Here is a 14,637-nt window from a genome sequence, read left to right as displayed (position 1 = left end):
CCGTATCTGCATCTACATTTGCATGTAGTGAATATGTTAGGTTGGCATTATAACGTTTTCCAGACTTTTCAGGCACCCAGAGGCTGCTGTGGGAGGACGAAGTTTGGAGTAACTGCTCCTGCAGCAGGATTAGGGTAGGGCTGCTGCGAGTTGGGTCTCTGATCAGTTGCACGAGATAAGTATTCTTGTTTCGTGATGAATGGAGGGAGTCCTGTGGTATCTACAGAGCTGATCATGCTGGCCACTTGACTTATCTGATGACGGGCTCATCTGCCAGAACGAAGAAGTAGAAACACTGAGGGCTCCTTTGTCATCTTAGGAGGTCCACGAACTTGTTGGGATGAGCCCTGAGTGTTGTATGTAAGCAATGAATCATGGGAATCTACCCCCAAACCAAGAGCACATCGTATACGCTGTATGGCAGCCAACTTGACGATAAATTATATTTAAAAAAAATATTCTAGGGGCGCCTGGGTGGCGCAGTCGGTTAAGCGTCCGACTTCAGCCAGGTCACGATCTCGCGGTCCGTGAGTTCGAGCCCCGCGTCAGGCTCTGGGCTGATGGCTCAGAGCCTGGAGCCTGTTTCCGATTCTGTGTCTCCCTCTCTCTCTGCCCCTCCCCCGTTCATGCTCTGTCTCTCTCTGTCCCAAAAATAAATAAACGTTGAAAAAAAAATTAAAAAAAAAAAAAAAAGAAAAAAAAATCTAAAAAAAATATTCTATACCCAAAAAAAAAAAAAAAAAAAAGTCCATGGGATAACGAAAAGGCCAGTTTTTCAGGGTTTATCTGGAATGTGGATTGTGCAAGAGATTCCACCATCATTTGAGGTTTGGCCCAAAGTGCTAATAGGGACAACCACAGCCTGTTGGGCCCCTCCTGTAGGCCAGAGCGCCCTTTTATGTGTCCTTTTTATAATCTTCACAGTGGTTCTCCTTGGGAAGTACTGTCCCCATTTTACAGATGAGGAAGTACAGGTTCAGAGAGGTTTAGTAACCTGATCGTTGTTACGGGCCGAATTGGGTCCCCCCAAATTCACATGTTGAAACCCTATCCCCCAATATCTCAGAATACGACTGCATTTAGAGATAGAGCCTTTACAGAGGTTATTAAGTTAAAATAAGGCTGTTAGCGTGGGACCTAGTCCGGTATGACAGGGGTACTCAGAGGAAGAGGAAGCTTGGACACACAGAGAGACACCAGGGGTTCACGCCCATAGAGGGATGACCATATGAGGACACGGCAAGAAGGTGGCCATCTGCAAGCCAAGAAGAGTGGCCCCAAAAGAACTAAACCTGTCAACACGTTGATCTTGGACTTTCAGCCTCCAAAACTGTGAGAAAATAGATTTCTGTTGTATAAGCCCCCTAGGCTATTGTGTTTTGTTATGGCATCCCTAGCATATTAATACACTTGTGCTTTGCATGTGGTTGAGGATGAAGCTGGGATCCAAAATCACATCTGTGCAGGGCTTTCCACTGTCCTATGCCACCTCCCTACACATAGGGCCTCTACTGTGAAACCTCCTCCCATTTCCCCCAATAGGCTGCACAGACCACACACCCAAACCCCCCCCCCAGACCCCTCCCCCATGGTCCCAGAGTACTTCGTGCACTGCAGATAGTTGGTTGCACACAATGAATTCACAATGTTTGATCAGATTGAGAGTGGAGCTACTCTTATCTGCATCCCCAGCATCCCCCGTGGAACTAGGCGCCGGGTAATCACCATAGCATTTATCGAGCACTTGCGTGCCCGCAAAGGCTTCACATGCGTTATCTCATTATCTCATAAAATTGCCATGGCAAACCTTAAGACAACTCCGTGGACCAGGTATGATCATTATTCCCACTTTACATATCAGAAAACTGAGGTCACAAGGGTTCACTGAATTACCCCAGGGCATAGAGCCAGTAGGTGGTGGAGCCAAGATTCACGTCTAATTCCCAGAATGCTGTCTTCACCCCTGCTTTGTTGCCACCATCTTGCTGTAAATGTTCCCTGAGCCAATTCCCGCCCTGCGGAGTTGTGCCAATCTGAAATGCTCTCCCTCGATCCAAGGCCCCTCTTTACACCAAGCCCAAGTATGAAGCTCATGTCCTGTGGAGAGTCCTCTCACATACAACCTCTGCCCTCAGCCCCCATGCGGCCCTCCTTCAGCACTCCTTGGGCACAGAGTTTGCACCATGCCCCATCATGTGACCTTGGCGTGCTGGGCACCTCGAAGGTAGTTGATCAGCATTTGGTGAACTGGATTCAATGTCTAGGGATGGATGTAAACAGGGATAAATAACAAGGTGGCATATTATGCTGGATACTCCATTTCTGGATTTTCTAGGGAGTTCCAATTGCTAAAATTCTATCCTCTCATCAGATCACTTGCACGGTACATGGCAGAGAATATAGCCTGGTATTTGGCTAAAACAGTACAGTCGCCAGGGGCACCTGGGTGGCTCAGTTGGTTGAGCGTCCAACTCTTGATTTCAGCTCATGTCATGATCTCAGGGTTGGTGAGTTCGAGACCCACGTCCAGCTCTGAGCTGACGGCACAGAACCTGTTGGGATTCTCTCTCTCCCTCTCTCTCTCTTCCCCTCCCTGGCTCTATTTCTCAAAATAAATAAATAAACATTAAAAGAAAAGTACTGCAAAGAGGCAGGAATAGAGACAGAATGTGCTGTCACTCACCTACCCACTTGCTACTAGGCAAGTCACAATTTCTCTGGATCTAAATCTCTTCATGGGTCAAATTGCAATGACAATGCTGATTTCTACCATAGCAACGAAACCAAAAAAATGTGAATATGCTTTGAATAATGATGAAGAATAACATAGAAATGCAGTCACCACCAGTGGGATTGTTTATGTGTTTACTGACCTGTTTGGCCAGAAAAAATAAAATTTAAAAAAGCAGCTTTTATTTTTGAAAGTGAAGGAAGAAGTTTCCCCACGAAGACCAGTACAATAAATAAATAAATCAATAAATCAGATATTAAAAGGGTAAATGTCCTCAGGACCTTTCTAGAGTGTCTTGAGAAAGACATAATGAGACATTTCTATCTTCTAGGTTCTCCTCAAAAACTTGCTGTGTGTGTGTGTGTGTGTGTGTGTGTGTGTGTGTGTGTGTGTGTGTTAGGAGTAGGGGTGGGGGAGGCTGGGCCGGGATAGTCAGGGGCAAAGTTTGTCAAATTGCATGAGATGTTACCTGGTGGAGGAACCAGGCCTCTTACCTTTGCTGCATCGAGACTCAGTTCCCAGCTGTGCGAGGCCTCAGGGGACAGTCCATTTGGGAGCTGAGCTTTTGTGACTCAGTTGTAGCCCAGGGAAATGTTCTTTCTCTTTCCTGTGTCCTGTCTTCCAGACATGCATGCAAACCACTGGCCCCAGAATGAATCAGCTCACCCCTTGCCCCCTTTTCAAGGCTTTGTCTCATGCTGATCCATAAACCTGAGAGCAGCCTCTGGGGAGCTTCCAGGGAGAGAAGCCCTGACCGGAGCAGCACTCATTAGCATCAGTGACAAATGTGTTCTGGTCTGGATGAGGCTGAGGCTCCCTCGAGCTTCCTTCTGCTCTAGCTAAATCCAGGATCCTTTTGTTCACCTATACAGCTGCCAAGTCAGTCCTACCGCACCCCTGGATGTTATTTTCCTGCAGGCAATGGGAAAATGAGCTTGGAGCCAGGGAAGGGAAATCAACAAGGAAATAAACACAGGGTCACCGCACCTTCAGGTCATCATGCTGGGGCCCATTCCTAAACAGGCAGGGGCCACTGCCTGGACAGGCTTCAGAACCCTGGGCATCTTTTTATTTTTAATTATGCAGAGAAGTATGCACCGAAATGGATATCGGGCATGTCAAGCGATCCCGAGTCGTTCCGATGCCTTGCCAAAACTTTCAAAGATTTTCCATAGGCAGTGTCTCTTACGACTGAACATTCGCTAAGGTTTGTAGACAAAGAAAAAAAAAATGAGCACGATTATGGCTGATACTAGTTAAGACCTTTAACTCTAAAGATTCAGGACTGTTGTTTAAAGAAGGATTTCTTCTACTTACTCTTCAACATCACGGTCAACATCAGCAGCAGTGGTGTCTTTGCTAACGTCAACTGAGTGCTGATTGCCCGGTCCTGAGCCAGTTACCCGACCTGTATTATTTCATCTAATTCTCAACCTAATCCTCCAGGTATCATTCCCATTTTTGCAGATGAAGAAACTAAGGATTAGAGGGCAAAATGTTCCTGCAAAGTGCTCCAGAGGGTTATAAATGTAAAAACCGCCTTTCTGGAAATACGCTTTTCCGGGTCTCGCTTGTCCCACCAGTCAGCTTCAGCCCTTCTGCAGACTGACATCTCTGGTGATGGCCGAGGAGCTTGCTTACATAAACAGCCCTGGAATTCTAAATAGAAACGTGGATCATCAGTTAGTTAAGTGGCCTCTCCCTGGGGCTGTGAGTTCGGTGCCATCTTTATACAACCTGTATGTGGGACGTATGTGGCCGGGGACCCTTTCTTCTCTAGTCCGCCAGGAGCCAGCTGGCTGCGGTAGACCTATCTCTCCACTGGGTTTCTGATTTACCCACGAGAAAGCGCACTCCAAATCTCTTGGCCTCTCTGTGTGCTTTGATCACGGTCCCATTACAAATTTAGATTTTAGGAGCCTAACAGTGACAAGCTCCTTTCAATCAATAATTTGAGGGATGACTGATAAGAAGTTTACAGCCTGGAAACGTCTGCCAGGTGAAAAGAAACCAGCACGTGTGTTCTCAGTCCTCAGGTCACACCGCACCGTGTTTCGGTTTTATTGGCCTCATCTTTACTTCCAATTGTTAGCACTTAGCTCTCCGGTGCCATGGCGGTTACCCAGGGCAGCTGGCCACCGGTCAAAGGAATGTAAAACTGCTAATTCGGAGACGAGGAGATGCCTCCCAGTGGGGTCCAAATTGTCTCTTTTTGTAAATACAGGAGTTGCGACACTGGGGCCGTTGCTTCCTTGTTGTCCTTGGATTTGTTTTGGACGGAGCTTTTGGGGTGTTTTACTCTGGGGCCCCATAAGCCTTGAAACTTCAAGTCGGTCAGCTTTTCGTTCCCAGCAAAGACTAAAGATTTGTTTATTGGAGTTATGGCAATAAAGAAAATTGGAAAGGGGCTGGGCATTTAGTTTAGATATCATTTCATTTGTCTCTCCCAGCGGTTTACAACTAAACGCATGTCCAGATATGTTTATAGACTCTGATCTTGGAGTTCTTTGATGAAGAAAGGCAATTTATAACAGTCAAATGGGCCTTTTCAACCTTATCATATGAAACAAGAAACTCGAAATGTTGCAAAGGAGCTGACGTAACGAAGGCTTTCATGTTCGTCATCTGCTTCCCAGCTTTTTCACCACCAGGGCATAAAGATAGCCGATGTGGGGACTGTCAGCAGCTTTGGGGTTTTCCATTCCGAAAGAAGTAGATGAGTTTTATTGCAGCGTCCCCTCCTGTGAGCATCTGCATCAGTGCTGATTGAATTACTTCCCATAGTTAAGTCCGTTCCGGGATTAACAACAAACACACATACCTCCAAAACAATGTTTTTTTGCATGGTCATGTAACCGAGGCGCTCAGTGTCTGAAACTGGAAATGGAGAGAAGTCACGGATGAAAAACAGGACATATTAAGTTAGCTTTACAAATGTGCCCTTTCCAGAGCCAGAATTACTCACTCACTGGCAGCTCACCGTGTGGGGACCTGAGTCTGCTCAAACCCCATGGCTTTAGTGTCCTTTCCATGCGGTGTGGGACATTCCAGCTGAGTGACAGGATCCAACTCAGCAGAAACGTCCAGATGCAGCTGAAGGCCTGCTCATTGTTGGAAAGCAAGCACAACTTCACCAGGCAAGGAAAACGGCCCGTTTTTAGAGTGTCCTCCAAATCAACCCGCCCAGTTGCACGCAGACGAAATGTCTTCCTTTCCTGGTGTATTTTGAGGGAGGGATACACAATGTGAGAAATGTAGAGTTGCAGAAGCGCTTTTTCCGTGTCCTGTGACCAAGAAGTCGGAATCTGAGCTAGCTCTCCCTCAGGCCTATTTCACTCTCGCAAGGCGCTCAGGCTGAACTGGATTTGTCATCTGGGGAGGTAGAAAATGGCTTCTTTGAACCGTTAGGAACTCATGGCCCTCCCTTCCCTCCTCCCAGCACATAACGGGTAGTTTTTCCACCCATGCCTACAAATGGGGGAGGCCGTGAGGAGTCCAAAGCTCCACCCCGAGGCTCTAAGTGCCATCTCTGTGTCAACACCTCCTATATCTGTAGCTCTGCCTCAGACCCCTCTTCTGGGCTTCCCATGTATTCTCCGTGGTGCACGGCTGTCGCGACCGGTTCCCAGCCCTCCATTAGCTCTCACCCGGATTGCGGCAGGAATCTCGTAGCTGGCCTCCCTGCTTCCCTTCCTGCCCCCGTCTCTCCACCACATCCACATTCCAGCCAGACTAGACTCTGAAAAACATACTTCAGACTATGCCATTAGCCCTTCTCCAGGCCTGAAGGCTTTTTGCTGCACTAACGAGGGACGACAGAATCCCTGACCGGGCCCGCTAGGTTGGGCATTATTTGGCCCCTGCTCCTCTCTGCAGCGTGCCCTCGGCAACACCCTTGTGTCAGCACACTCCAGCCACTGGAGCTAGCCTGCTGTCAGTTTCGCGAACATGCCAAGATTTTCTCCATCTCACAGCTTTGCCGTTTCTGGGCTGGCTTGCACTGATTTACATTCTTCCCCCCACCATCCCCCTTCCCCAAGGAAAATTCACACCAACGCCCTCTCTCTTCCTGCCTCGTTCTCATCCTTCATGACTCAAGTGTTACCTTCTACAGACACCCCCAACACACACACACGTGCCCTTTCCTTTGTAGTAGTCGGTACGATGTGTAGGTACGTTGTTTTACTTGCCAATTTGCTTAATATATAACTTCTATAGTTATACCCTACACCCACCCCTACGCCTGCAGCCGGGTTTCTTTCCTTCCCTGAAAGCAGGGACTTGTGTCTCTGTTGTTTGCAACTACACGTCTAGGGCCTGGGACATAATAGGTTCCAAGTTTTAGGGTTTTTTTAAAGTTGAATGAAGGTGGGGCGCCTGGGTGGCGCAGTCGGTTAAGCGTCCGACTTCAGCCGGGTCACGATCTCGCGGTCCGTGAGTTCGAGCCCCGCGTCGGGCTCTGGGCTGATGGCTCAGAGCCTGGAGCCTGTTTCCGATTCTGTGTCTCCCTCTCTCTCTGCCCCTCCCCCGTTCATGCTCTGTCTCTCTCTGTCCCAAAAATAAATAAACGTTGAAAAAAAAAAATTTAAAGTTGAATGAAGGAATGAGTAATTGAATAAGAAAAAGACAATTTCCCTTAACCATAGAGAACAAACTGGTGATTACCAGAGGGGTGGGGGTGGAGGGAGGGAGTGAAACAGGTGATGGGGATTCAGGAGTGCACTTGCTGGGATGAGCACTGAGTAATGGAGAGACGTGTTGAATCGCTGTATTGTACACCTGAAACTAATAGAACATGTGTGTGAACGATGCTGGAATTAAGATGAAAACCCTAATAAAAATATAATAATAAAAAAAAGAAAAAATTTTTTTCTCTCGATTCAGGTCACTTAAGGGAGAGTTTCTTAAATAGCTATTGACAGGCACTCGCTTGTTCTTATTCAGAAGCAGATATAGTTTTCCCTGTGTGCAGATAACTAGCGAATAACTGTGGTTTTAGAGAATCTAACCAGGTCCTCCCTTCCGTGGAAGCACTTTCTATTGCTTCTGGCACGGCTGCTTCACGGCCCAGGGAAGTGGGGCAGTGGACAGCAGTGGACCCAGGACCGATGGTGTTTCTTGCTTTCCATGTTAGACTTTGTAGTTCATTCCCCACGAAAACAGTAAGGCAGAGTGGAAACTGTACTGTTATAAAGACTTTGGGGAATGGCTAAAATTAACAACTCAGGAAACAACAGATGTTGGCCAGGATGTGGAGAAAGGGGAACACTTTTGCACTGCTGGTGGAAATGCAACCTGGTGCAGCCACTCTGGAAAATAGTATGGAGTTTCCTCAAAAATCAAAAATAGAACTACTCTATGACCCAGCCATCGCACTACGAGGTATTTAGCCAAAGGATACAGGAGTGCTGATTCAAAGGGGCACACGCACCCCCATGTTTTTAGCAGTGCTATTAACAATAGCCACATTATGGAAAGAGCCCAAATGTCCATTGACGGATGAATGGATAAAGAAGAGGTGGATGAATATATAGTGGAATATTACTCGATGACCAACAAGAGTGAAATCTTGCCATTTCCGACGGCATGGATGACACTAAAGTATATTCTGGAACTAGAGTGATATAAGTTAATCAAAGAAAGACAAATACATGATTTCATTCACATGTGGAATCTAAGAAACAAGACACATGAACATAGGGGAAGGGAAGGAAAAATAAAAACAGAGAGGGAGGCAAACCATGAGAAACTCTTAAATATAGAGAACAAACCGAGGGTTGCTGGAGGGGAGGAGAGTGAGGCTAAAAGGGGGATGCGCATTAAGGAGGGCACTTGCGATGCGCCCTGGGTGTTATATATAAGTGACGCATCGCTAAATTCTACGCCTGAAAACAATACTACATGGCCTGTTAACTAATTTGAATTTAAATTTAAAAAAATCTTTTGGGTGCCAGTTTGGGGAGACCAAATACCATTTAGATTTAGAACATCAGTGTATGGAGGGAAATGTGTTCCAAATTGTAACAACCGACATACCAAACAAACAAACAAACAAACAACCCAAAAAACCTCCCTCAGAAGAAAAACATTCTAAGTGGGAGTTGCCTGTTTTGCGTTTTATATAAATTTTCAAATACACGGTGACTTCTCACCAGCCACACCTTCCCTGACTTCTCGCCTTAATTTAGGTCCTGGTGAGCATGCGTTGGACAACACTGGGGATGCCTATGAGATAATTCATTCTGCCAGGGGCTGTATTTATTTGTGTCGAGGCAGAGTCAGGAAACATTTCTTTCTCATAGCTCAGGAAAGGCAGCAGGAAGCTGTGCATTTTTCTCAATCCAGCTTCTCAGAAAGTAGATATGACATTAAGCTCGCTTTTGGGCTCTTTATTTCTGTCCTCAATGGGAAGGGACGCACGTTCCCCCCCAACTTCGGCCGTTTGTGTTTTATTCTAATCCGTTTCTTTTGGAAACAACTTTTCCACACCTCGGCATAAAGTGCGTGTGAACGATAAACTTCAGGCTAGAATTAGAAAGTGTGTAAATCAGGCATTTCCCGTGTCTCCAAAACCAGTCTTCCTCCATTCTGGGTTTTTTCAACAAAACCTACCCAAACTCCCTGAGGAATTTTATATTAAGTGGCTGTGCCCTTGAGTCAACCCAATCAAACGCCCAGCCATGCATCCCATTTCCTTATCTAGGATTTCTGTTCTAGGCTTTGGCCATCCATATAATAGTTGGGCGATGCTTTGCTCACAAATTGCTCTCACATCATTGAAGGGAACAGGCCTCGAAGGATGTTGAGGGCTTGCTCAAAACCACAGCGAGTCTTGGAGCGGGGCAGGCGGATCAGATGTCCAGCTCTCAAACCTGCACACTATAAATTCTAAATGACTTGGCAATGGCTATAGTCCTTCCAAACTGCTTCCCACGAAAACTCAGGGTGCAATCTCTGGGAAATGCTGTCTTTTTGCATTTATACACACTAGGTGCCCCCCCATTATTGTCTTGAAGGGGATTTGAGGACAGAGGTGGGACTAAAAGCGGTGAGGATAAATAAAATGAGTTGTCACATCAAGGAAAATAAAATTTCATTTGAATTGGGTCTGAGTTTTTGAGTCAGAGTAGGAAGAACACATAAATTTACACTCTTCCACTAAATCACAAATATTAGAAATTCCAAGCCATCTGCTTATGATCCCCAGGGATTAAGAAGATGTCGTCTTTACACTTATATTTCTTGATTTGATGCTTTTTCTTCTTCTTTTTTTTTTTTTCTGGAATTAGAGCTATTTCCCTTTGAGGTGAAACTATTTCTTGCAGGGCTCTGAAATGCCACGAGACCAAATAGTGTGCATTCTGAGAGTGCCATGAAGAAGAGAACCAAACGTCACGATTAGGCAAAGACGACAGTCCCCTCAAGGATTTTGTTTCCAGCCCTGAGGATGCTGTCAACACTTAATAAATAAATGAAAATGGCAAGAATACATATTATGAATGGAAATAACAATGTGAGGTACACTCAGATTTCTTACAATCCAGGAAGAAACTTGCGGAGTCATCTCAGACTTTAGGAAAAATCCCAAGATTCTGCGACATTTATCACTAATTTCAGTGGACAAAAGCCTTTTGATTCCTTTAGTTTGAAAAGGCCCAGTTGATTGCACTGACTAATTGATTGGGTCGTTTGATTTTTAAAACCACACTGCAATGAAAAAGTGATTGGAAAACATATAGGAGCATTTTGTCTTTAAATGTGGACTTCTCTAAACTGGTGCAGACAGCTGGACCCCATTTTGTGTTTGTTTTTTCAAACAGATTTTTGGTGTTCTAAACTAGATCCATCTGTATGTACTAATTGCATTCCAATGACTAGGTTGGATGTTGTCTTTTTTGGGGAAAATCTCATTTAAAAGGAAAACGGACGCTGAAATCTCATTGTAGTTGCTGTATTACTGCAGTCTCAAAACTATGCTTGGTCAGAGGGCATTCATCTTGGTACACCAAGCCTGTGCTCGTGTCCTGGGGCCATGTTGTACAGTTATTAGAACTTAAATGTCCAGGGCAATCATGCCAGATAGCCTCTGAAGACTCTCAAATGGGTTGGTACCTCCTTCTCCACCCTAGCTGCTCACCTACATGTGTACATAAAAATGCTTTGAAATACCAAGAGAAATTATTTTTTGGCTAAAAAATTACAGTAGTAAATATTCTTAGTGGAAAAACTCAACGACAAAGAAAAAAGGGCCTCAAGTAGAAAGTAGAAGTCTGTCTGCCCCTTGGCACTCGTCATCAACAACACACACATGCACACATACCTCATTCCCCGTCTCAAGGGATAATCATTATATAGAGAGACATATAGATAGATCCGCGTGTATGTGTACGTGTATATTTATGTGCACACACACGCACAGCTCACAACTTATTTGCATCTAATGTTACATAACAAATCTCTAAAACGTAGTGGCTCAAAATAACACGAATCATTTCTTATCTCTCAGTTTCTATGGGTCAGGAGTTAGGGAGTGGCTTGACTGAGTGGTTCTGGGAGGCTTAGGGCTCTCACGAGGTTGTCACCAGAGATTGGCTGGGGCTGCAGCCATGTGAACATTTGCCTGGGGCTGGTGGGTCTGCTCCCAAGGTCGCTCACTCCAGCAGATGGCACCTTGGTGCCAGCTGTTGACAGGAGGCCTCAGTTCCTCTTTACGTGGACCTCTCCATGGGCTGCTTGAATTTCCTCAAGGAATGGCACCTGACTTTCCCTGCAGGGAGAGGCACAGGGGAGGGGGTGGAAGATGCAATGCCTGTTACAATCTAGCCTCAGAGGCCACACACTGTCACATACAGGAGTGCAGCCCAGTTGCAATATGGGCTACACACAGGCACGAACCCCAGGAAGTGAGGACAAGTGGGGGACATTTGGGAGGACGTCCGTGGGACAGCAGCTCCCATTAAGAGGTGGGGTCTATCTCCTTTGTTCCTTGATTCTGATCCAGCCTCGCAATTTGCTGTGACTGGTGGAAATTGAGAGAAATGACATTGTGGGGATCCTGAGCCCAAGCTGCAAGATTTGCCCTTTTGGCTGTCACCCTCTTGGAATGCCACTGCCGTGTCAACAGCCTGTACTAGTCACCCTTGGGGATGAGGGGCTGTCCCCGGCACCCTCGTTTCAGCCTCAAATACATGAGTGAGCCCGGGCAACACAACATACGGCAAAGACAAGCTGTTGGAGCTGAGCCCAACTCAAACTGTCAAAGCACACAATCATGAAAAAATAAATGATTGCTGTTTGAAGGCACTAAAGCTTTTGGGATGGTTTGTTATGCAGCAATAGGAGACTGATACAATATGACGAACAACAGTCTATGTATTTTGTTGATTTTAAACTCATGAATATATTGTAGGCCTCCTTTCACCTAAGTAGGTACAGATCTTCCTATGTTTAACAAAAATATTCCAATAGGGAAATGTCATAATATAGAATTGCCACCATTATTTAACATACTTACTATTAATGGACGTTTGGGTTGTTGACAACATTTTTTGCTAATGCAAACAACGCTTTATGAACTTAGGCAATAAATAAAGTTTCTTTATTTATAACTTTATTATAAATAAAGTAGAATTGCTGGGTCAAGGGAGTTAGGTGCTTAAATATTTGATATGCCAAATTGTACTTCAAACTGTTTGTGCCAATTTCCATCCCACTCACAGCGTGTCAAATTTTAAAGGCAAATCCCAATAGCTAGCGTATGCCCTGTTCCTAAAGTTGCTTAAGTTCGAAGCCAGGGGATTGGGAAACTGAGCTGAGGTGAGGGATCAGGACTTTGTGGAACCAGTACGTTCTCTCCAGCTGTTCTTGAGAACAGACCAAGGAACACAATGTGAGGATTCCAAGGGTTTGTGAAAGAAAAGTAGGTTGGAGGCAGCTGGCTCCTGCCATAGGACCCAAAGATACTTTTTCTATCTCTGAAAGCTTTTTTGGAAATAGCTTTAATATTCAAGGCTGCCAGCTAAAAGCTTTTTAAGAAGATTATCACAACAATACGCATTAAGTCTGAAGTACTAAAGATTACAATAGTGGTTAGTGTCCTGTAAAAGTTTAACATTAACACAACTTAAATACAACTTGTTAGTCAAATTTTTAGGCACAGCTTTTGGATGAACCCCAAGTTCAAGGAGATTTTCTGTGCTTCTAGGTGCATAAATAATGATGCTTAACATATAGTATATGACAGATACTATTAAAAGGCCTTTCCAGGGTGCCTGGGTGGCTCAGTCGGTTGAGCGTCGGACTTTGACTCAGGTCATGATCTCGCAGTTCATGGGTTTGAGCCCCACATCGGGCTCTGTGCTGGCAGCTCAGGGCCCGGAGCCTGCTTTGGATTCTGTGTCTCCTCCCATGCTCATGCTCTGTCGCTCTCTGTCTCTCAAAAATAAATAAATGTTTAAAAAAAATTTTTTTGAAGGGCTTTCCATATACTGTTGCATTTAATTCACACGGCAGAGGAAGAAACTAAGGCACTGAGCAACCAAGTAACTTATTCAAGTTTATCATAGTAATAAGCAGGGAAGCTGGCCTTCTAATCCGTTTGATTCCAGAGGCTCTGATCATATCCACTTCTGCACGGTAGACCTCTTAGCTGCCTACTCCCACCATTCTTCCTTCCTGGAAGACACTGGAGATGTGTTTCCTTCCCAGCTTCCCTTGCAGCTAGAACATGTTCCCCAATATTGGACCAATGGGACCTTAGGAAAAGTCAGCTGGGGACTTCTGGGGAAGACTTTCCCCCCTAATAAAGGAAGATGTGTGGAAAGAAACCTCTCTCTCTCCACCCTCACCTCTGTCCCAGATACTGTGGGGTATAAAAGTGTTGGCTATCAACGTGTTGCCTAAACGTGGGGTATAAATGTAGCAGCTTTTTTGAATCTATGCTGCCAACTTTGAGATGGCAGTGTAGAGTTCAAAAGAGCCTATATCCTTAATGATGCTGTTGGTCTATTGATCCAACCCTAGCCTTGCCTGCTTCCCTCTCAAATTCTTGTTTTGTCAGATTACTAAATTCTCCTACTTTTAATGGAGGTATTCTGTTACTTGTAGCTGAAAGCAATGTAACTAAAACATTACTATGTTACTCTGCCTCTCAGAGAATTTAATTAACTGTAACTTGAGTATGTTGAAAATGTATTTTAAACAGAACTAAGAAATCCTAGAAGAACCCAGAGCACCGGTTCCATATGTAATAATCAGACTCCTGCTTGATTCTACTCTTTTAGCAAACACAGAAAAGGTTATTAATGGCAAGTTTCATCCTTTTAAAATGACTCATGCTAAAAGAAAAATACAAAAGCTAATTGGTTAAAAATTTTTTTTCATGTTTATTTATTTTTGAGAGAGAGCGAGGAAGGGGCAGAGAGAGAGGGAGACAAAGAATCCTAAGCAGGACCTGCACTGTCAGCACAAAATCCAACATGGGGCTCAAACTCACCAACAGTGAGATCTTGACCTGAGCCGAAGTTGGACGCTCAACCAACTGAGCCACCCAGGCCCCCCAAACGAATTCATTTTCTAAGTGATGGGAACCCTGGTTTTAAAAAGTGCTGTCCAACTTAGCTGGCTGTGCAAAGTCCTAGTACTACTTGTTGAAATAAGAGAATTGGAAATGCCTGCCCACCACTGTGGACCAGAAATCTTATCCTCTGCCCTGATGTTTTACTGTGACTAGTTTTCAAAAATGCATATAACCATTCACCAAGAAATGGTCATTTAGGTATACTTTGAAAGTTTAAAGACTCAAAAGGCTCCAAAGTCTTCATGTCTTCACTAGAAAGCAGGATCCTTATTCTCAGATGTTCCAAAAAAGGATATAATTCAGGGGAACGAAGTCTTGAAAGCAGTTT

General features: G+C 44.9%; 1 protein-coding gene across 1 annotated transcript in view; it reads right to left on the bottom strand.

Annotated features, from left to right (window-relative positions):
• The window catches only part of LNX1 (ligand of numb-protein X 1), a 186,065-nt gene extending 182,565 nt beyond the window's left edge, over positions 1 to 3,500 (bottom strand). The window contains exon 1 of the mRNA XM_045474036.1: positions 3,226 to 3,500. The gene's annotated coding sequence lies outside the window, so the exon portion shown is untranslated. The remainder of the gene's footprint in view (positions 1 to 3,225) is intronic.
• Between the last annotated feature and the right edge of the window lie 11,137 nt (positions 3,501 to 14,637).

The sequence above is a fragment of the Leopardus geoffroyi genome, chromosome B1 (genome assembly GCF_018350155.1).
Source record: "Leopardus geoffroyi isolate Oge1 chromosome B1, O.geoffroyi_Oge1_pat1.0, whole genome shotgun sequence".
Taxonomy (NCBI): Eukaryota; Metazoa; Chordata; class Mammalia; order Carnivora; family Felidae; genus Leopardus; species Leopardus geoffroyi.
Note: the sequence above shows the minus strand (reverse complement) of the source record. Positions and strands in the feature narration are given on the sequence as shown.